This window comes from Mercenaria mercenaria, chromosome 3 (genome assembly GCF_021730395.1).
Source record: "Mercenaria mercenaria strain notata chromosome 3, MADL_Memer_1, whole genome shotgun sequence".
NCBI lineage: Eukaryota > Metazoa > Mollusca > Bivalvia > Venerida > Veneridae > Mercenaria > Mercenaria mercenaria.
Window position 1 is genome coordinate 34710842 of NC_069363.1, and position 22512 is coordinate 34733353.

The 22512-nt window shown below is 34.0% G+C and overlaps 1 protein-coding gene and 1 long non-coding RNA gene across 2 annotated transcripts in view; one reads left to right on the forward strand and one right to left on the reverse strand.

The window, feature by feature from the left end:
• Positions 1 to 207: 207 nt before the first annotated feature.
• The window catches only part of LOC123525102 (uncharacterized), a 103861-nt gene continuing 81556 nt past the window's right edge, over positions 208 to 22512 (forward strand). Inside the window, exon 1 of the mRNA XM_045303852.2 lies at positions 208 to 1026. The gene's annotated coding sequence lies outside the window, so the exon portion shown is untranslated. The remainder of the gene's footprint in view (positions 1027 to 22512) is intronic.
• Positions 12589 to 14871, reverse strand: LOC123546681 (uncharacterized). Its single transcript, XR_006685523.2, has 2 exons — positions 14775 to 14871; positions 12589 to 14207 (listed from the first exon to the last, which is right to left on the reverse strand). It is a non-coding gene; the product is annotated as an uncharacterized LOC123546681 (long non-coding RNA).

Genomic DNA, 22512 nt, shown 5'->3' on the forward strand with positions numbered 1-22512 from the left:
CTTGAATTAATTATTAAACCAGGAACATCTGTCGTGTTTTTTATGATTGTGAAACACTAAGTACTTTAGTTACACATTACACAACTACTTTTTTTAAATTTAGATAGGACCCTTTACAATGACACGAAGGCATGCTTATAATAATTCACTTGCATAACTGCACTATGAAATGTCTTTCCGCTGCGGTTTATGTTATCTTTAAAAAAGGCGATTTCAGTGATACAAATGGAATTATTAGTTGTTTTTTTTCTTGTAAAATTATTATAAATGATTGATGTTTATTTATTTATTTATTTATTTATTTATTTATTTATTTATTTATTTATTTATAAATAATTTATTTATCTATTTGTTAATTGGGAGTCATTTTCAGCACTTTCTAACAATTGGAAAATACCTTGGCTTTACCACGACATGTCAGCTTTTCATCTACGAAAAATATTTGACCTCGAAAAAAAACCCACAGATCCCACAGGGGTCTGTAACGGAGCAAGGCTATATGGAGATTTTTGGAACTCCTTTTTGATGTTGTCTGAACAGTGTCATTCTATTCCTCGGATGTAATATATTTTTCCGTATTTGAGAGCTTCAGTCATGGACATTTCAGGAATATTTCCAAAATGAATTTCGTGTTCATATATGTTGATTCTACGGAAGCGTGAAAGGGCCATTATTACACTCTAGTACGTTTTATTATGTTACGGTAGCGGAAAGGATATATGTAGGGAGTGAAAGTGAATGATGTTCAGTAGAAAAAGTTTGACGTGCATGTTCTAAGTGGTCACATGATCCACTTATATGTTCTATCGTGTAAATGGGGAAGTTTAAAACACCGGATTACTCGTATGCGCTGTTACAAGACTGTTGTAGTTTTTTTTTATAAAAGGATTAAGATGTACTTGAAAAAATATCCAGTAAGTGTTTTCTGCTTTTCAAATGCAGTTTATGATATACAGCGCAAAAGATGAATCCATATTGTAATGTTGATGAGAAGGAATAGGCACAATAAACATAAGAAATAAACTGGTAAGTTGAAAAATAATATAATATAATTCTATGACATATGAATGTTTAGTATACAATGGTATGTTTAGGACTTGCATTTATTTTCTATAAAATTATATTATCTCGTGCACACGACATCTTTTCTCGTGCACACGACATCTGATCTTGAGCGCACGACATGTCATCTACATTAATTGGTCATCCTATCTTCGAAGGGCAATTGAAAACTTTTTAAAATGAACTTACTGCATGAAAGAATGGCAACCAAAGTTATATTATGATAGTATCAATTCGCACATTGTCAGAAAAGTTATAGAATTGCATGTACGAATTAAGTGGTAACAGGAAAATTTTTTTGATATATGGGCGAAGCCTACATATTTGATTTTTTATTTTGTCAGGTGCTTCAATAAATTCTTTAGCGTCATCATTGAATTTGTGTTGCATTTCTTAACATAATACCCTTGCGTAATGACAAAAACGGTGGTAGTCGAATTTGCATTTGAATTTGTATCACACGGAACATAATGTCGAGTCCTCGAGATAAGATGTCATTAGCTCAAGATAAGATGGCGTTCGCACGAGATGAGATGTCGTGCGCTTGAGATAAGATGTCATTAGCTCGAGATAAGATGTCGTGCGCACTAGATAAAATGTCATTAGCTCGAGATAAGATGTCGTGCGCACAAGAAAAGATGTCATTAGCTTGAGATAACATGTCGATCGCTCGAGATAAGATGCCATTAGCTCGAGATAAGATGTTGTGCGCACGAGATAAGATGTCATTAACTCGAGATGAGATGTTGTGCGCACGAGATAAGATGTCATTAGCTCGAGATAAGATATCGTACGCACAAGATAAAATGTCATGCGCGAGAGATAATTTGATCTTAAAAGCATGTCCTAAGTATACCTACAACCGTATTTGTACAATTCCTTTGCAGCTTTGCGGAAATTACAAGAGCAGTGGTATCAGTAAACAATTGCAACTTTCGTATTGATGACACAAGGTGGTCCTAGTTACAGACGATTAAATAATGTCTTTATAAAACGAAATAGCAGAAGATCCCATCTTGATAGGATTGATTATAGTTTCACGCGGAGGCTGCTTATATCAACAGTTTTTCGCGTTAGATTTTGCATTGTTTTTACTTTATATAAATTTATATTAACTTCACAATTTGAAAACATTTTCAGCTATTATAATACAGGAAGTCCGTTTTAAAAGTCGTGACTTATTTAAGTTACTAGTATAACAATTCCTGCTTTTTCGTGGACTATGCTCCGTCGTAAAACTTATTTAAAAGTCTTTAGGATTTTATATAAGAGTGAGGACTTTGATATTTAGTATCAGTCCCTCTGTTCTTCGAGTATATTTAGATAAATGTATTTCTTTATTCTATGGAAGATATAGTTTAGACATACAGACACTAAATAGAAAAATGGCGTGAAAAAAAATGGTATAATGGCGGATAAAAGTAGTCTTCAGTTTTTTGCTCTGTAGAGCTACTTTCCTTATTTTCTTTGCATTTTGTTTTTGCTACAATCACATAACAGACCTATGCTTGGCATGTAGATATCATTTTCTTAATGGAGTAACAACCTGACAGAATTTTTCATGGAAACTTAGGTCATGCACAACCACTACAATTAAGGGTCTCAGTTTTTAGCTGATTTTCCAGTTTGTGTGTTGGATTAAAAACATTTCATCAAACATGACCCCCACTTTCCTTTTGATTCTTATTCAGCACTGACAATATTCCTCAAGAAAATGTAAGTTACAGATATTTAAAATGGGTCCTGATGTTTGCTGCGGCCATTGAAAATAAGTCAATTTCATATAGAAATAGAATAAAGAAGAACAACTATTTAGTGTTGTAACCTTTAAGTCTCACATTCCGTGTCATAGGGTGGTCAACCGAAGTGACTTTTGGTATATTACACACGGGGAAAATCGCTCGATTCCAGTATCATTTTATGGTGGAATATTTCTACATCCACTTCGCGAAATTCGTATAGTTTTCGTGAAAATTTTGAAAAAAAACCTTTCACGAAAAGAAACTCTTGTTCTAAGTGAAAAAAAATTTACGATTGTGCCAACTACTGCATGCGATGATAGATAAAGTACATGTATTAAGATATTTTTGTGAAACCATGTTTGTTTTCGTGAAAAATGAATTTATTTAGAAAAAAATCATAATTCTCAGCCATATTGTTATAGTTTAGATCTAAAAGAGATATTGTCTAAGATTATTAAGTGTGAAAGACAGATTCTCAGACTTGGTGGTGAAGATGGTATTTACCATTGACCCAACTACTTCATGCAGGTCTGTACCTTTTCAAGGTCTTTCCGCTAAACTTAAATCATATTAGATTAAATCAAATCATTTTTATTTATTGTAGATTATCATTTAACATTACATTTAAAAAGCTATATATGGCTTTGAACCGACATAATTACACTTGTAAGATTACACTATATACACCAAATATCAGAATATAGGAACTGAAAAATATACAATTACATCATGAAAGACAGACAGTAATAACCAGTGTTGGTTATAAGAATAAAAATAAGAAAAGTTAAAAAATAATAAGATTTATACTGAATAAAAGCAAACGCATACACAAACAAGTACACGCAGATAAATGAAGGATACACAAACTAAAATCTAGCTTTAAACTCGTATTGATTATACGGAAGTAAACAAAGCAAACTGAAAACTAGAGCTTAAAAACTCGGGCAAATGAATATAAGAACGTGAACAAAATAACTTAAACTCTTGCTGGGAATACATCTATACAACCAAGAATTAACATTTGCAGTTCTCTTTGTTCCATGCACCAATCAAACTTGGTTGTTTAGGAAATGAATTCCAAAGTTTAGGTGCATAGGAACGAAAGGAAATGCCTTCATTACTGGTATTTCTTACCCTGGGGAATGTTGGTTAATTTTGTGTCTAATATTGAAAGAGTGTGTTTTAATATTAGCTAGGTTGTGTAAGATAAGCGGGTTCTTCTTTATGAATAGTTTTACGAAATTCTAGTGCCACAGTTCCGCTTCTTCCATAGTTTTACATTTGGTAATTTCGTTTGGTTTATAGTGACTCATAATATTATTTATACCATCATAAAGAAATGTATAGCTCTCTCCTAGATCTTTTCCAGGTTTTAGTGTAAGTTTAACCATAGAAGTGCCAAGTCAAGGGACAAAAATTAAAGTTTGATATTATGAAGGAGTTGTAGATATTTATTATGGGGGGAGATGGCCTAGACTCCTAGAATGGTCCGTCAATGGAAAACTGTCGCGGGCTTTGTGTGTCGTCTTTGTAACACCGCAATGACAAGAGTTAAGGTGGAATGCACCCCAAATTATTTTTACCAAATTTCGTCCTGAAATTTATACTGCAAAAAGTTCAGGATATATGCGATTGAGTTCCGATTTGATTTTACTTTGTCACCATATTGTTTGAGTGTTTTGTTATTGTGTCAGAAACATGGCCCCTGACGTCACTTTTCGTGCACCGCCCAGTTCCGAGTGCTCTCGGCATTTTTCCTTTTTTGCGCTCTGAATGTCATATAAATGAAAAACACAAATTAATTGTCACCTTGCATACAAAAAAATGATACTCCATGGTACAAAATTCAGCGAAATAAGAGTGACGCTTAAGACGTCAGAGACGATATTGTGACGTCAGAACGGAAAGACTCGCATCAAGTTTTGCTACAAATTTTGCCTTAAAATGCAGTTTATAAAAAATTGGCTTGATAAAAATATGTATAACTTTGGTATGTTGTTTCATAGTATGCGTACGTCTAGCAGACACATAAATACTTAGGGATCACCGACTTCTATTTTTCGCAGTATAGTACAACTTTACCCCCACCCCACATGGTTTGAAGCTACATTTGTATATAACGTTAGAGTTTAAAAAATGTGTTCAACTTACATAACTCACGTTTTTGTTAAAAACGAGTTGTATTGATTATAAGAAATATTCAAGATATATTTGATCTGAACTGCAGATGCCATGTTCTGGTGAAAAGAAAACATCTTTGATAAAATGTATTTTTATACAATTTTCCGTAAGTATTGACCTGGCACTCATTCTTCGCTAATATTTACGGGCGTTTCCGTTACTTTACGCAATATTGTATCCTGAAAAGATCTATTATTACACAAATAACCTTTATAGTTAACCGGCTGACTTCCACGCACGTTACCACGGGTTCGAAATTACCTCAGACCAGTTTTTTTTAATTAAATGTAATGTTGTGTTTTCGTATCTGCTTTTATTCTTACAATATTTTTTGGCACTGATTTTCACGAATTTTAATTTTACCACGGGTTCGAAATCACTTAGATTGTTTTATTTATGTAATGTAATATTATCGATACCTATTTCAATTTTACATTATTTTATGTATCATATTTCATGATTTTTAATTGTTTTCTCTTTTAGTATTTATATTCTGGAACGCTGGTGACAGGTAATTTGTCTTTTTATTTAAGATACTTTTAAAACAATTTGATTCCACTTTTTTAAAACGGGTAAATGTGATAACTTTTAACAAATGAACCATAAATATCTGTACGTTGGATAAAATAAGTGCTAAGTTCGCATATAAAATTGGGGGGCGGGGGAGTTGGGGTGTTGGGTGGGGGAGATATGGTCAGACGTGGGACTCGAACCCACAACACTGATATTGGCAGCCAAACGCTTTATCCGCACTGTTACCTGCACAATTAAGAATTATAGATGTAATAGTTATACCGCTATTTATGTTCGGACACCGAACATTAATTTACGAAAATATACGGAATATTCATGAATGTCAGGTCAATACTTACGGACAATATTTACTATTCATTGTTTGTAATGCTAACTTAGCTTTGTATGCGGCCCGTTGTCGAGTTAATTTCGTAAAAATATGTATATATGTTTTAAACATTTAGAAAGTAATTTTATGACATGAGGATTTGCTTTTTTTTGATAATATACTTAAATACGAAATGTCGTTTACACGATTACACACCCTTTATCAAATATCTCACCAAGATTTTTCTTTAACACTTTCTTAGCAAATCCCCGTAAGTCTCTAAATACTTTAATGTCGATTCATTTCATCATTTACCGCTAATACATGCAGCTCCGCATACTATTTAAATTATTTTGTTAAATAAAACACGATTTAGCATGTCATTTCTTAATGGGGTAGGGGCAAAATATTGTCAAATACTGAAAAATAAAAGTTGGTGACACCTAAGTATTTATAGTTTAGTTTAGTTTATTTGTTTATTTCAGTCTCATCCATTTACATGTTTACAGTATAAAAACATGACATATACATAATAAAACACAAGTAAATGGCCACTCAAATTTGAATTACAACAGACTATATATATATAATTTCTACATTTCACATATTTCACATTCAATATATGTTTCTAATGATAATCTAATGAGCATCACCGTGTGACAGCCAATGCAAGTGGTCCAACAAGCGATACAACCTAGATCAGCCAGCAGATCCAAGCCACCAGGAACAGAACCACAGCATCCTCCCATCCACCACACCGCAATTGTTACAGTTGATAAGAGAACAATGCAGTCCCCTAACTGGCCATACAGAGGCACCACACGACCAAATCCACATCACCCACCACACGGCATTACTCTTAGATTTATCACCATATTTATCAATTTAATCAATTCTCATATATTACAGGAAAAATCAAGACATGTCTGCTAATCATAACACAAAGATGTGTCCTAAAATTTAATTAAAAAAGGGGTTATAAGACACTGAACCAGATTAGACAGGTGCACTAAATGTGCGCTAGTAAAAAATGGCTTAAAGAATCAAGTATCCCCATCAATCAGATTGGTAGAGAACAGATTAGCAGATGTCTCTTACTTAACACTAAAATAATGTAATTATTTAAAAGAATCTACATACAATTTAGTAAAAAAAAATTATAAATAAATAAAAGCCTATCTATACAGGTGCATTAAACTGTATTTATATTATATAAAGTATTACTTCTTTAGTATATCATAACAGGTTTTTGCAATTATTCTTATCAAATTTGGATGTGTGAATAACAGAACCAGTTTATCATTGTCATTTAGACTCTAAAAGTTTACAAATATAGAAGTAACCTTTTCTAATAGGTCTTCGTCCAACAGTATAAAGCGGACAGCATAGAACAACATGTATCTCTGATTCTACAGCATTACAACCAAATGGGCACAATCGTTGATTTTCTGTTAAACCTTCGTAACGACCCGTTTCGAGTCTTATGGGTGCAACACCGCGCCTGAATCTAGACAATGCAGATCTATGAGAGAAAGGCATAAGCAACTTACAATAAGGTTCTACATTACACTCATTCTTAAACATTCTGTAGGTTCGTAACTTATTTTGACCAGCACCATTGACACCAGTTAATCTTGAAATGTCAGTAGACCATTTTTCTAAATGAGTATTTAACAAAACAGTAGACATAGTTTCAATTAAGCGTTAACACTTAATTTTTTCTTTAACAATAAATGGGCAGTTCTTACATCTTGAATTACCTTTCTTACAGGACCAGCTAAAGATCTTTTTATTTATACGTGTATACATACTGAAGTCCACTGATCTATAAGGATTGGTTCCGACCCATTTCACCATAAACAGCCACATTTGGTGTATATTTTCCTGTTCCAAGGTAGAATCTCATGGCCCGGTGGTGGACTGCATTTATACATGAAAATACCTTAGTTCCCAAAATTGAGGAGCCATACGTTATAATTGGGACAACAATTGAATAATACAGTTTTGTGTATACATCATATGGTAAGCCTCCATTGTTTTTAAAGCGAGCAATGAGAAGACCCAGGGCACGTCCAGCACTCTGGACAACAACTTTTGCTGTTACATTATAATCAAGGTGTTCTGTCAACATAATACCAAGGTACAAATACTGACTGACATAATCTAATTTTGATTCACCACATACAAATAAATAATCAGATCATTGAACAGAGGTAGGTCTAAAATGTACAATATTGCTCTTGCTGGTATTAACAGACATACAATTAATTTTACACCAATCATTTAACATATTTAACATGAATTTATATGTCTACTACACGTACACATACTGTGAACAACATACCAAAATTATACGTTTTTTTATCATGCTAATTTTTTATAAACTGGATTTTAAGGCAAAATTTGTAGCAAAACTTGATTGAGTTTTTCCGTTCTGACGTCACAATATCGTCTCTGACGTCTTAAGCGTCAATCTTATTTCGCTGAATTTTGTACTATTGCGTAGCATTTTTAGCTCGACTATTCGAAGAATAAGTAGAGCTATCCTACTTACCACGGCGTCGGCGTCGGTGTCGGCGTCGGCGTCACACCTTGGTAAAGTTTTTCGTCCCAGTCCACATTTTGACAAAGTCTTTTGAGATAAAGCTTTGAAACTTTCAACACTTGTTTACCATCATCATGGCCAGTTATAGGCAAGAGCACATAACTCCATCAAGGATTTTGGCTGAATTATGGCCCCTTTTGACTTAGAAATCATGGTTAAGTTTTTCGTACCAGTTCATATTTTGACAAACTCTTTTAAGATAAAGCTTTGAAACATTCAACACTTATTTACCATCACCATGGCCAGTTATAGGCAGGAGTACATAACTCCATCAAGGATTTTGGCTGAATTATGGCCCCTTTTGACTAATAAATCATGGTTAAGTTTTTCGTACCAGTTCATATTTTGACAAACTCTTTAAAGATAAAGCTTTGAAACTTTCAACACTTGTTTACCATCAACATGGCCAGTTATAGGCAAGAGCACATAACTCCATCAAGGATTTTGGCTGAATTATGGCCCTTTGGACTTAGAAATCATGGTTAAGTTTTTCGTACCAGTTCATATTTTGACAAAGTCTTTTAAGATAAAGCTTTGAAACTTTCAACACTTGTTTACCATCATCATGCCCAGTTATAGGCAAGAGCACATAACTCCATCAAGGATTTTGGCTGAATTATGGCCCCTTTTGACTTAGAAATCATGGTTAAGTTTTTCGTACCAGTTCATATTTTGACAAAGTCTTTTAAGATAAAGCTTTGAAACTTTCAACACTTGTTAACAATCACCATGGCCAGTTATAGGCAAGAGTACATAACTCCATCAGGGATTTTGGCTGAATTATGGCCCCTTTCGACTTAGAAATCTTGGTTAATATTTCGTACCAGTTCATATTTTGACAAAGTCTTTTGAGATAAAGCTTTGAAACGTTCAACACCTATTTACCATCACTATGTCCAGTTATAGGCAAGAGTACATAACTCCATCAAGGATTTTGGCTGAATTATGACCCCTTTTGACTTAGAAATCTTGGTTAAGTTTTTCGTACCAGTTCATATTTTTTGTAAAGTGTTTGACATATGGCTTTGAAACTTTTATCACTTGTTTAGTATAATAGTCTCTATCTGTAGGAAAGAGAAAATAACTATGTCATCTATTTTGGCTGAATTATGGCCCTTTTTGGAGATTTGAAATTGGTTCTGTTTTCATACAAGTCCATGTTTTGTCAAAACTATTTGACATATGGCTTTTAAACTTTGAACACTTGTTTATCATTATGATTTCTATCTGTAGGCAAGAGTACATAACTATTTTGACTGAATTATGGCCCTTTTTGGACTTTGAAATTGCCTCATATATTGCCATTTAGTGCAAGACTTATCAAAATCAAAGTAATACAGGAACATTGTTTGTCTAATCTATTTATTTCTTTTGTCTGAATATCCGTGGAAATATTTTGAATAGTCGAGCGCGCTGTCATCAGACAGCTCTTGTTTGTATGCAAAGTCACAATTAATTTGTATTTTTCATTAATATGACATTCAGAGCGCAGGAAAGGAAAAATTCGAGAGCACTCGGAACTGGGCGGTGCACGAAAAGTGACGTCAGGGGTCATGTTTCTGACACAATAACAAAACACTCAAACAATATGGCGACAAAGTAAAATCGGAACTCAATCTCATATATATCCTGAATTTTGTGCAGTATAAATTTCAAGACGAAATTCAGCAAAATATTTTGAGGCGCATTCCACCTTAATTAACGGATTGCAGTCTGGGCTAGTTCTAAACTTCGGTACAAGAATTGGTTTTACTATGTGAAACAGAAATTTCAAGAGTGTAATATTACTTTCAATATACAGAGTTATATCAGTGTGGGGAATCACGTGACCCAAAATGGTACGGAACACGGAAATCAACATGGCGGATATTTGACTTTTTTACCAATTTTCGAAGGTTAGTATAAACTACAGCATCTATTTCGCTCGTATTATAGCGCAGTCTATGCGCATTTTAATGCTCTTTCCAGCGATGTATGTGTCTTGTCTACGTTCTCTCTAGTTTCTGAGTTACCTTCGAGGTTTTGACCGAAACGAGGATAATTTTCTTTAAAAACGCAATGGTACGATACACGTAATTACTCTTTGCACACAAACATCTATGTAATTTGCAGCTTTTCGAACTTATTTCAATCTGTAACTGTTAGATCTTTATCATAGAGTAACTATGCACAGTGTTTGTTTATGATTTTTCGCGAATTCTTGCGAAAAATCGACAAACTATTGAAATGGTACGCGACTCTTGCTATGATACGCAACACGTACCAACTGTTGGCAGTCTGATACGCAACACGTGCGTGTCTCACCAACGGCGATTTAACTTCAAAATTGCGTCATAATTAATTTATTAACTATTTGAAACCTGGTTTTCAGTTTTTAAGATCGTTCGGAAACAGTGCAATCATTATTTATGTTTAAAGAGGTCAGCACGCTAAGACTTTCATGTTTCAAAATTACATAAAATATTTATTTTATTTCAGAATGGCGCAGTTTTCTAATCTTGTATAATTTTCTTTTACAGAAATGGCCAAACCTAAGAAGAAACCGGGTCTGACACTTGGGAAAAGAAGTGGATAAAGAAGCAAAACAAGAATGTCAATATTAAAGTAACTTTCCAATTGCCGCAATCCGTCAAGAAATCACCAGCGAGAAAACAAGCAAAAAGGCTGCTTACGCCATCTAAATCCCCTCTGTACAACGTATCTCCAGCAAACAAAAAATAAAGTGAGTTTGGGCACCTGTCGTTTCCAAAAAAACAACAGTTTACAATAACTCCCAATAAAAGTCTTCAATACCACTTTTTGGATATGTAGAGGAAAACAATGATATCAGAGACGATGTAGAACACTTCTTAAACACTGAATTACTGTGTGGAGAAATGTGAAGAAATGACATGTTCGATACTGCAAGCAGAATGAGACTTCCTGTGAGAAGAAAACAGGGAACTGTTAGTACATCAAGGAACGCAGATTAGAAAGGAGCTCTGTGTATAAGGTGGGAGAAGGCTAGAACGAATGAATCTAAAATGCTACCGATGAAGAGGATGGGACTGGACTGAGAAGTGCATATGAACGAGAAAAAAAAGTTACGATATTATTATTATTATTATTATTATTATACCAGATTTATATAGCGCCCTTTTCATGATCAATTTCACGTTCAAAGGCGCTTTACATAGTTCAAATGCAGCCACACAGGGCGCATAATTCATCCTCTACTAGTACAGACACAGAGCGATCTGACCAGAGGGACAGAGTGAGACAAAGCCCCGACGACAGAGAGATCAGAAATCAGATACAGGCTTGTCCGGCTAACTTAGCCTAGCTCGTTGCGAATAGACAGCTTGGTTCTTTAACGTGCCCAGTGTATAGCACTGATACGCGCAAGGATTGCCTGGGTTCCTGACCAGTACACCTCTAGTTATCAGTACCGAAAATAAAAGGAAGATGATACAAATACAGTTGGAGAAAAAAAAAATATTTGAGTACTTTATGTGAAAAGGAATGTGATATAAATTTACACTAAATGAGACGAGGAATTTAATACAAATACGGGAAGTGAAATAGATACTGAGTGAAGAAAGAACCGATGTTTTGATAGTAAATGTTAGGGAAAATATATTGATATATTCAGTAAACAATGTGAAAACAGTGTGAGTACAATCATGGGGCTAAATTTTATGCAAAAGGACATTATGTGATATAAATTGACATACCGAATGGGAATAGAAAGACTCAATGACATTGAGAAAAAGAAATTTCTAATGACAGTGTTCTTTTTTTTATTTTGTTTTAATTTATTGTTGGAAGCTTGCTGTAAAGATTCTGTATAGATAATGAAAATGAGCTTTGATAGCTTTTTTGTCAATTGAAAAAAAAATGATATGTTTTTTGTTGTGTTTTGCACATGTTTTTGTGACATAATTTTGTTTAATTATGTTTTTAGTTGCAATAAAGAAGTAACCGAATTGTTACTCAAGTTTCTAATCACTGTGAAATTGAAAAGATAGAGGGTTTATGTTAGAGCCCCACTAGTGCCAGCCTCTTTATATGAGAAAACTGGGTAGTTTGGATCTTGTGTTGGTTCTTCCAAAGCCTCTTTCCGCTCGTAAGTATCTGGAATACTGTTCCAATGGACAATATAGCCACCAAAAACAAAATCAGTTTGAATTATTATTTATTTATTTATTATTCATCTTTTGCACGTAAATATAAAATGCTTATTTAACTTGAACTCCTGGTTAAATCATTCTTTACTCACACATAGGTAATACTTGAGCAAATTGCAAGTATATATATATATATACGGATATACAAACACATACAAACGTATACAAATATACGAAACAACGTCAAAATGGTGATACCGTCACATAAAAACATAAAAATGCCAATTATAAACATAGTAACACAAAATCCATAAAATCGCGAGTAGAGTATTATGAAACAATTGCAGATATACCAAGACGATTTATCCGCTCCAAAAATATCACACAGACACATGAGGTCTGAAAAACATGCCCCCTTGGCCAGACCCCCATATTAGCTACGCCCATATACAGTATTGTACATCCCGAGACATAAAACAATCGTACATAATATAAAAGCTCACCCAGTTCGAAAACATGATGTGGTGGGTGAACTTTTTAAAACGTGATCCGATGAAGACTATTTAGTTTGTATGACTGTTTTATGTCTCGGAATGTACCATAACGTTACTGTACAGGGGGTAGCAGATAATGTTGGCCTGGCCAAGGGGGATAGGTTTACCAGACCCCATATACAAAATATAGTGTAGTATTTTTTTCAAAGATACTATAAAATAAAACGTTTTCTGTTAAATGTTTCCATGAAGAAACTATTGAAACTATCGGCTAAAAATGCGTCAGTATAGTAACATTTATTTAGAGTTCAATAATTAGTTCAAATTTTAGATGATTTTAGCACGATACGTCACTTAATTTTCATTAAAAAAGTCAACTTTGTAAAACTTATTTGTAACTAAATGTTATGAACACTAGCACATCTGGTACGGCAAAGTTTATCAAAGATGTTTATGGTGATGCAAGCCCTGGATCTGACATTCCCAATACGTTCTCTTCCCTATTTTTGTATCCGCTCATAAAACGAATAAACCGTCCTCCAAACATTCTCCAGCCAAGTTTCCAATACATCTTAGTTTTGTAAGAGTATCTCATTTGTGTTGTATCAGTGCACCCAAACCAACAAACAACCTCCGTCCACAAAAATGCTAACTCTTCAGTGGGTTTTTTATCTTTAACTAATTTTAGAAATTTTATCATTACTTCATCAAGTCCATCTTTCTCTTATAATACCGAGAAAACTTCTGACAATAAATTTTCATTAACTGCTTCATCAGTCACATCAACGCGGACTACATTGTCTGTATTATGCAGCTCTTCACACTTGCAATCCAGTGTTTAAGAAGTGCTCTACATCGTCTTTACATATCACTGTTTTCCTCTACAGGTCCAAAAAGTGATCTTGAGTACTTTAATTTTAATCGATAGTTATTGTATGTTTGTTTTTTGGAAGCGGCAGGTGACCTAAATGACTTTATTCTTCAGTTTGCGGGATATAACTTGTAGAGGGGATTCAGATGGCGTAAGCAGTCTTTTTGTTTGTTTTCTCGCTGGTGATTTCCTGCCACATTGTGGCAATTGGAAAGTTAGTTTAATATTGATATTCTTGTTTTGCTTCTTTATCCATTTCTTTTTCCCAAGTGTCAGACTCCGTTTCTTCTTAGGTTTTGACATTTCTGTAGAAGAAAATATACAAGATTAGAAAACTAAACAACTGCGCCATTTTGAAATAAGATTTATAGATTTTATGTAATTTTGAAACATGAAAGTCTTAGCGTGCTGACCTGTTTAAAAATAAATAAAGACTGCAGTGCTTGAAGTTAAATCGCCGATGGTGACACATGCACGCGTTGCGTATCACACTGTCAACAGTTAGTACGTGTTACGTATCATAGCACGTGTCGCGTACCATTTCAATAGTATGTCGATTTTTTGCAAGAATTCACGAAAAATCATAAAGAAACACTGTGCATGGTTACTCTATGATAAAGATCTAACAGTTACAGATTGAAACAAGTTCGAAAAACTGCAAATTACATAGATTTTTGTGAGCAAAGAGTAATTACGTGTATCGTACCATTGCGTTTTTAAAGGAAATTATCCTCGCTTCGGTCAAAACCTCGAAGGTAACTCAGAAACTAGAGGAAACGTAGACAAGACACATACATCGCTGGAAAGAGCATTAAAATGCGCATAGACTGCGCTATAATACGAGCGAAATAGATGCTGTAGTTTATACTAACCTTCGAAAATTGGTAAAAAAGTCAAATATCCGCCATGTTGATTTCCGTGTTCCGTACCATTTTGGGTCACGTGATTCCCCACACTGTATATGTATAAGTCAAACGTTGTTGGTAACATTGAGAAATGTATTATGGAAAAATATGTTCAAGATTGGTTTAGCGGTATCAATAGAATAACTAGTAATAGTGGTAAAGGCAACAATAAATTAAGGACGTACAACATTTAATTCTGAATTTATTGTTGAGGATTATTGTAAAACTATTCTGTCAAGAGAACATGTCTGCCTTATGTAAATTTCGATGCCAATATGTATAGAAAGTGGTAGATATGAAAATTTACAAGTTGAAAATAGAGTTTGCCCATTCTGTCCAAATATTGTAGAAGATGAAAAACATGTTTTTTTTTTAAAATGTTCTTTGTATAATGATTTAAGGGAGTCTCTTTTCGGTTAAAGACAATGAACATTTCAAGAATTTGTCAGAACAAGAACAACTGAAACACCTATTTACAAACCCAATGTTAATAAGATCTGTTGCCAAATCTGTTGCAAACTTTTAGGCCGTCGCAATTGTATTTGTGTAAATAATCTTACATAGAATTTTAGACATTTTTTTACTACATTTGATTAGTTTTAATCACTTTCTGAAATGCTATGATAGTAAATTTCTGTAGAAAATTGGTATTAACCATGTTGCTCTAGATCTGATCTGAAGTATTATCCATTATCTTAAATATATTTTAATGCACTTGTGTGCTATTCTTTTATTTTTAGTTTTCATAGTCTGTGTAAACTTTCTTAGTACATCTTTTTTATACATAAACCAGTAAGGATTAATGCCAACTTCACAAATCTATCTTGTGTCTATTAGTATGGTTTTTAGTACCAACTGTGATAATAAATACGTATCACTGGTAGAGTACGGTTTATATAAATGTTGTTTTAATATTTAATAGATAATTTTAATACTTATCTATGATAGTCATTTATAAGTCTGAAAAGACTGGCTGCTTACAAAAGTTTTAGTTGTCTTTGTAAATGAATGCATTGTATATACATGTATGTATGTTTGTAGACAAGACAAAACAATTACTTTAATGTAGACAACACTGGGTTGTCTGTGATTAACAATAGTTTGTTTTCTTACGAAATCTATCATTGCACTGGTAGATTTTGTAGTCATTGTAAATTTAAGTTTTAAGTCTACAAATTCTTCATGCAACTGCATGCATATTTTTCATTGTACTTAGTATGGTTAATTATTGTTAATGGAAAGTGACTGACTGAACTAAATATCTTAGTCACGTGTTCACTAAAATATGGATTTGACTTCCACACTTTTTTCTAAGTAATGGACACACACACACGCACGCACGCACGCACACGCACGAGCACACACATGTTTATACGTATAAATCTGTACTGTTTTAAGTCATCTGATGAATTTTGATGTCTGTAATATTATTATTTGATAAATTTGTATCAAATTTCAGTTTAAAGTCAAGGGTTACCACTAAAAGTTTAACATCCTCATTACAGAAAATATTACTGGAAATAGTACTCCCATTTAAGTTAAAAGCTATGTTTTGATCCCTTCATGGTATTTTTTCAAATGGCAGTTGCTTGGAATTTGTCTTGGTTGGCTTTCATGTGATTACTTGAGAACCATTCGATCAAAGATTGACCATCTGACTCGAAAAAGAAATAACAATAAATGATCTATGTTTATGTAACTAGAGAAAATCAAAAATGGCAATGATGAAAATCTAAAAAACTATTAGGCCTAACAGAGACACCTTTATAAATTTAAATTTCAGTCAAGTTTGATGCGTTGCTTAATTCTTTCTGCTAAGATATAGGCATTTATCCGAGACGCCATAGCAACCAAATTTCTTGTGTAGAAGATTATGAGGGAGTCGAAGGATTGCGACAACTCCATTGAAATGGTCGCGAAAGAAAAGTATTTTTATCAAGTGATCTTTTTCAGTCCTCTTTGGCGCCATATAACCTATACTGTGTTGGTGCGCCGTAACACCCAAATAAATAGATAAATATTTTCAGTCCTCTGTTATTTTAGGAAGGGGAAGGCCTACTTCGACCGCCGTAACCTTTCTTAAAAGCAGACAAAAATGTATAAAAACTTGCTATCAAAAAATCAATAGTAGAGTATTAATTGAAATTTCTAATATTTTGGACATACGTGGTAGTATATTGACAGGGCTATAGTTGTCTTTATCAAGAATTTGAGTTTTAGAGGCAGGTCGGCCAAACTGTCATTTATGAATAATCAAACTAGGGATTTGGAAACATTCTAAGTGGTGTCAATTAAAACATACAATACAATACAATAGGTTTTATTGTATGTCGGCAAAAAGACATAATTACAAAGCATAAGCTCTAAAGAGCTTTTGAACCGACTATAAAACAAATTAAAACAAAAACAGAGTTATAAAAGAGCTGCAAAAGAAATATTTGTTAAGCACACAAATTTAAATAGAACTACTTGAGCAATACTGCAAGTGTTGATCTAGACACTGCTGTCTAAAAACTGCCATAAGAAAGGAAAATAAGATCTGCAATACAAAAAACACACAAAAGTGTATGCTTAAGAAATGGTGATAAAAACTGTATCCCCACAAATCAGATTTGGAAAGAACTGATCAGCAACTTCCTCACAGTAGCAAATGCCAAAAAACAATATAAAAGAAAGCATGTCACATACAGACAGTGTGTAATACAATAATAAGCACATAAGCCTACAAGCAAGCAGATAGCACATACTAGGCAATCAGCCAACAAGATAAGCAGAGGCTATAGCATATGAATAAACTATAATAAACCTGGCAAACTCAGGTCGTAATAACACACAAAAGCAAAAGGAAAAGCAAAATAAAACATCAAAACAGGCAAATCAAAGCAACTTAGGAAGTAAATTTAGAAGAGCTGGTCTGCGGGACCCACCAGCAGAAAGCTCCAGGGATTATTTACATGCAACACATTTACAAGTGTTGCCATCCCAGAACCCAAGTTGGTTTTTGAACTGGTTAAAATCTGTTAGCTGCCTGAAGCTTTCTGATAGCGAGTTCCACAGAACCGGTGCTGCATAACGGAACGAGTTCTTACCATATGTTGTTGTCTTAACTTGAGGGACCTGTAGAATGTTGGAATACCTGAAGTTATACTCGGAATCTTTTTTCACTACTAAATCAGACAGCACTGTAGGGGCAATTTTATTTAAAGTTTAAAAGTTTCTATGGCTATTGTTCTAGTCCTTCTTAAGTGTAATGATGGTAACTTGGCCTTAAGTAATAGGTTTTCATACGAGCTATCATAATAATCATATACAAATCTCAGAGCACGTTCTTGGATTTTTTCATATTTTTAGTATTACTGACTGAACTCAAATGCCGAGACAACGGGCAAAAATTAAAGTTAGAGAGTACAAAGGTATGAAATATGTTAATCTGTTAAGCTTACTTATTTTTTCCTATACATTTTAAGATATTTATTTGTTAAGCAGCCTTTTTACAAATATTGTTTATATGAGAATCAAAGTTTAAACTAAAGTCAGTGTCAACACCCAGTAGCGGAATTGTCAATTTAAAAACAGGAGCTTTATCATGAGTTTTTCACCAACAGCAATTGCCTGGATTTATTAGAGTTAGCCTACATACAGATAAATCTAAACCAGTCAATTAAAGTATCACTTTCTGTTTGTAAAGTTGTAAGGAGCTCATCATAGTTTGGTGTGTGAAATGAGAGAGTGTTGTCATCAGCTACTATTGTTTATAAAGTAGAAAATATCATTTATAAAAACATTAAAAAGTAAAAGCCCAAGAATGGAACCTTGAGGCACTCCCTTATCTATTTCAGCCCAATTACTTACAATGTTACCAATTTTAATTTGTTGTTTCCTATCTGAAAGATAACTAGACATTAAATTTATAGACCTATCAGCTAAACCATACATTTTAAGTTTACTAAGGAGAATGTTATTGGGCAAACAATCGAATGCTTTTGATAGATCCATCAGAATGGCAGCAACATATTCATTTGAGTCAAGAGCCATTTCCCAGTCCTCAAGAAGTTGTTTCTGAAAGCACATAGAAATTTGTCAAAAATGGAGTCAAAATAATTGCTAAGTTGTACTGACAGAACTTTTTCAAAATGTTTTGAGGGCACAGGTAAAATGCTAACTGATCTATGGTTAGACTTTAGTAATGGATCATTCTTTTTGAAAATTGGCGTAACGTGAGCTTGTTTTAATCTGTCTGGAAAAATGTCCGAGTTTATCGTATTATTCAAAAGATGTGTAAAGTGAGGTACAAGAGCTGGTTTGCCTAGTTTCAATATTTCAACAGAGATTTTATCTGCACCTGTTGTCTTTTTAATATTAGATTTATCAATTATTTTGGATACAGTATTTTGATCAGTAGGTGAGAAGTCAAAATTATCTTATTTTAATTATTTTGCAGCAGTTTCATTCAAGCCGGGGTGATTACTTTTATCAAAGGTGTAGTTCTTACCTATATCTCTTGCCACATTCACAAAGAAGTCATTGAAAATTTCTGCTACTTCATCATTTTTTGAATAATGTTATTGTTTTCATTTAAAATTATGTTAGTGTCATTACTACATGTTTTTTTAGACACATCGAAGCCCCAGAATAAGAAGGGCACAAGTGTTAGTTACGCCCTTTTATGAGTTATACATTTTTTAAAACTACATACCAAGGGGCATAATCCTATTAAACAATTTGTTACAAACTGCTGTGTTGACCAAATTCACCAATAATAAAAGGGCATAAGTAAAGAGTTTTTCAGAATTATAGTAATAGAAGGGCGTATCTGCACTTAAATGTTGTACCAGAAGAGTCCACTTACGCCCTTCTGTTACTTCTATAGAATTAGAGGTTTTTGTCTATAGTCTTCCCAGTTTTTAGAGCTTTTATATTTTAGATATTTATGATATGACATTTTCTTACTATATATTGCTTTCCTTAATACCTTATTCATATATGGCAATTGGTCCTTCTTTTTGTATGTATATTTAACTGGAATATGCTCATCTATGATCCTACCAGCTTCTGATTCAAAAGAGTTATAGATATCATTAATATCACTGCTATTGTGAGACAAGTTTTCATGTACATTTAAGTTTCCTAAATCAGTTAAAATCTACAGGGTTAAATTTTTTTAAACTTCTAAAAGCACATTTTTGTTTTTCAGTGGTTGGTGTCATGTTATTTATTACTGTACTTGTTATATTATGACAGTCACTTATACCTGTTGTAAAATTCAAAGTTTTTACACATAATGTTTTAGAGTTTGTTAAAAAAATACACCCAGAAGAGATGGCTTACAATTTTTCATAAAGCAGGTGGCTTCCTTCATAAGATTTGTCAGACTAAAAAGTTCACAAAAATCTAGGAGGGGTTTGCCTTTTCTATCAGGGAGCAAGTCAAAATTTAGATCACCAATTACTGCATAGTTGTCAAATAAAGCTATTTACTGAGATTTTCAATAAAACAATCACCATTTAAACTAGGTGGCCTGTAGGCAAAAATGAAACACCATTTACTTTTGCTAAGGGTTACCTCATAAACTAGGTTTTCAATGTATTTACACTCAAGAATTTTTCTTCTTTTTGATGGTATGTCTGACCTTACAAAGGAGACTAATCCTCCACCATGAATGTCCCTGTCTCTTTTATCAAATTTATAGCCTGAAATATTAAAAACAGAATCAAGGTATGACGCATCCATTTTAGTTTCGGAAAGGAACAAAATGTCTATAATTTTATCAGCTAATAATTCATGAATTTCCACAAATTTGGATTTCAAGCTGCTTATGTTCAAATGTGCAAGCAAAAGCTTTTTAGGATGTTTCTGTCGTATTTCACGGAGTTCCACGAAGGGTGATGGTGAGATAGAGACATCATCTGAGATTGAAACGTTTATACTACTATCTTCAATATTCGTGGAGCAAACTGATTGCTGATAACTATTCGAACTCCTATTGAGAGAATGATTATGTTCACTTTTAGAAATATCCTGATTTGATTTCGTGGTAGAGCCTTCTGTAGAATTGATGCATCCCATGCAGAACCAGGGCTTGTCTGAATTACCTAGTCTGGTTGATGTACTCAGTTGGTGACATGCCCCCACATTTTTATATGTGACCATATATCGCATTTGTCGCAGCACATAGCCCTATGGTTTTTGCAACTGAACGCCCACAAGTACCACATGGAAACTTTATTCGGCCGGGATTCGATGCAACATTTCCTAACAGAATGATGGCAAGCAGTTTATAATAATAAAAGAATTCAATTGGCTGAGATTTCCTTCGCCTGGATTATTTGATATGATAATATAACATTGTAGCTGAATTGATACAATTGTTGATATCAGTATCAGACAGTTGTGGCCATAATGGACTTCAGCGATGCCTTTGACGTTGTTCACCACGGTAGGCTCATGCACAAGTTATCACATTATGGTATACAAGGTAATACCTTAGCTTTGATAGGTGGCTTTCTGGGCCATGATAGTTGTGGCCATAGAAACCAACAGGTTGTTTTAGATGGTAGTCTTTCCCATAAAGCTCCAGTTCTGTCCGGTGTACCACAGGGCTCTGTGTTGGGACCCTTCTATTTCAGCTCTACATCAATGACGTGCCTAGTGCTGTCAAGTCTTTCTGTCGACTCTTTGCAGATGATTGTGTCCTTTACAGGATTATAAGTTCTGCAGCTGATTATTCCCTTGCACTGCAAAGAGATTTGGACAGCCTGGCTGCATGGGAGGAGAAACGGAAGATGTCTCTCAACATTGTGCCATATAATGCACATTGCTAGTTGATCCAGGAAAGTCACTAAGACCCAGTACACCTTACACAATAAACCACTTCAGACTGTTATACAAGCCACCTATCTAGGGATTGAATTAACTTCTGATCTATCCTGGGACGCCCATGTCAATAAACTTACATGTAAAGCTAATCAGACATTGGGGTTTTCTGAAACGCAATATCCATTCCGCATCTAAAGAAACTAAAACGGCAGCATACAATACATTAGTTCGCCCAACTTTGGAATACTCGTCTGCTGCCTGGGATCCTTATTTAAAGAAAGATAAGGATAAAATTGAGTCAATGCAGGAAAGGAAGGCTAGATTTGTGACAAATAATTATTCAAAAACTCCTGGCTCTATGACAAACATCATGTCTTTGTTAGGTTGTCAATCCCTTGAAGAAAGGCGTCGTCATAGTAGATTAATTTTTTTTTTTACAAAATTGTATACAATCATGTTGATCTTAATATGAACCAGTTCCTAAATCCACAAACCAGATCGTTCAAGCATTATTACAGCCAAGCCTATGAACCTGCCTCACCATCAAATGACATATACAAATATTCATGCTTTCAACGTGCTGTCTGTCTGTCTGTGGAACTCTCTGCCACAGAGTGTAGTCAGCGCTGACTCGGTCTCCGGATTTACGTCAGAGCTGGCTGCACGCGTTCGGACCCCATAATTTCATCCTATCTCCATTTAAATTTTTAACATTACTAACTCTTTGTTATTCCTGCACAAAAACCATACTTGTACATGTTGTCGATTATTATGTATTTAAGGTTTTTAAGGTGATAGGTTTTTGCACGTATTTTTTCTATCACGTTGCTATGGTTCTCCTGGGTGGATTGAGTAGCTCGGGAGGCCTAGCACCCTATCACTTTACTAA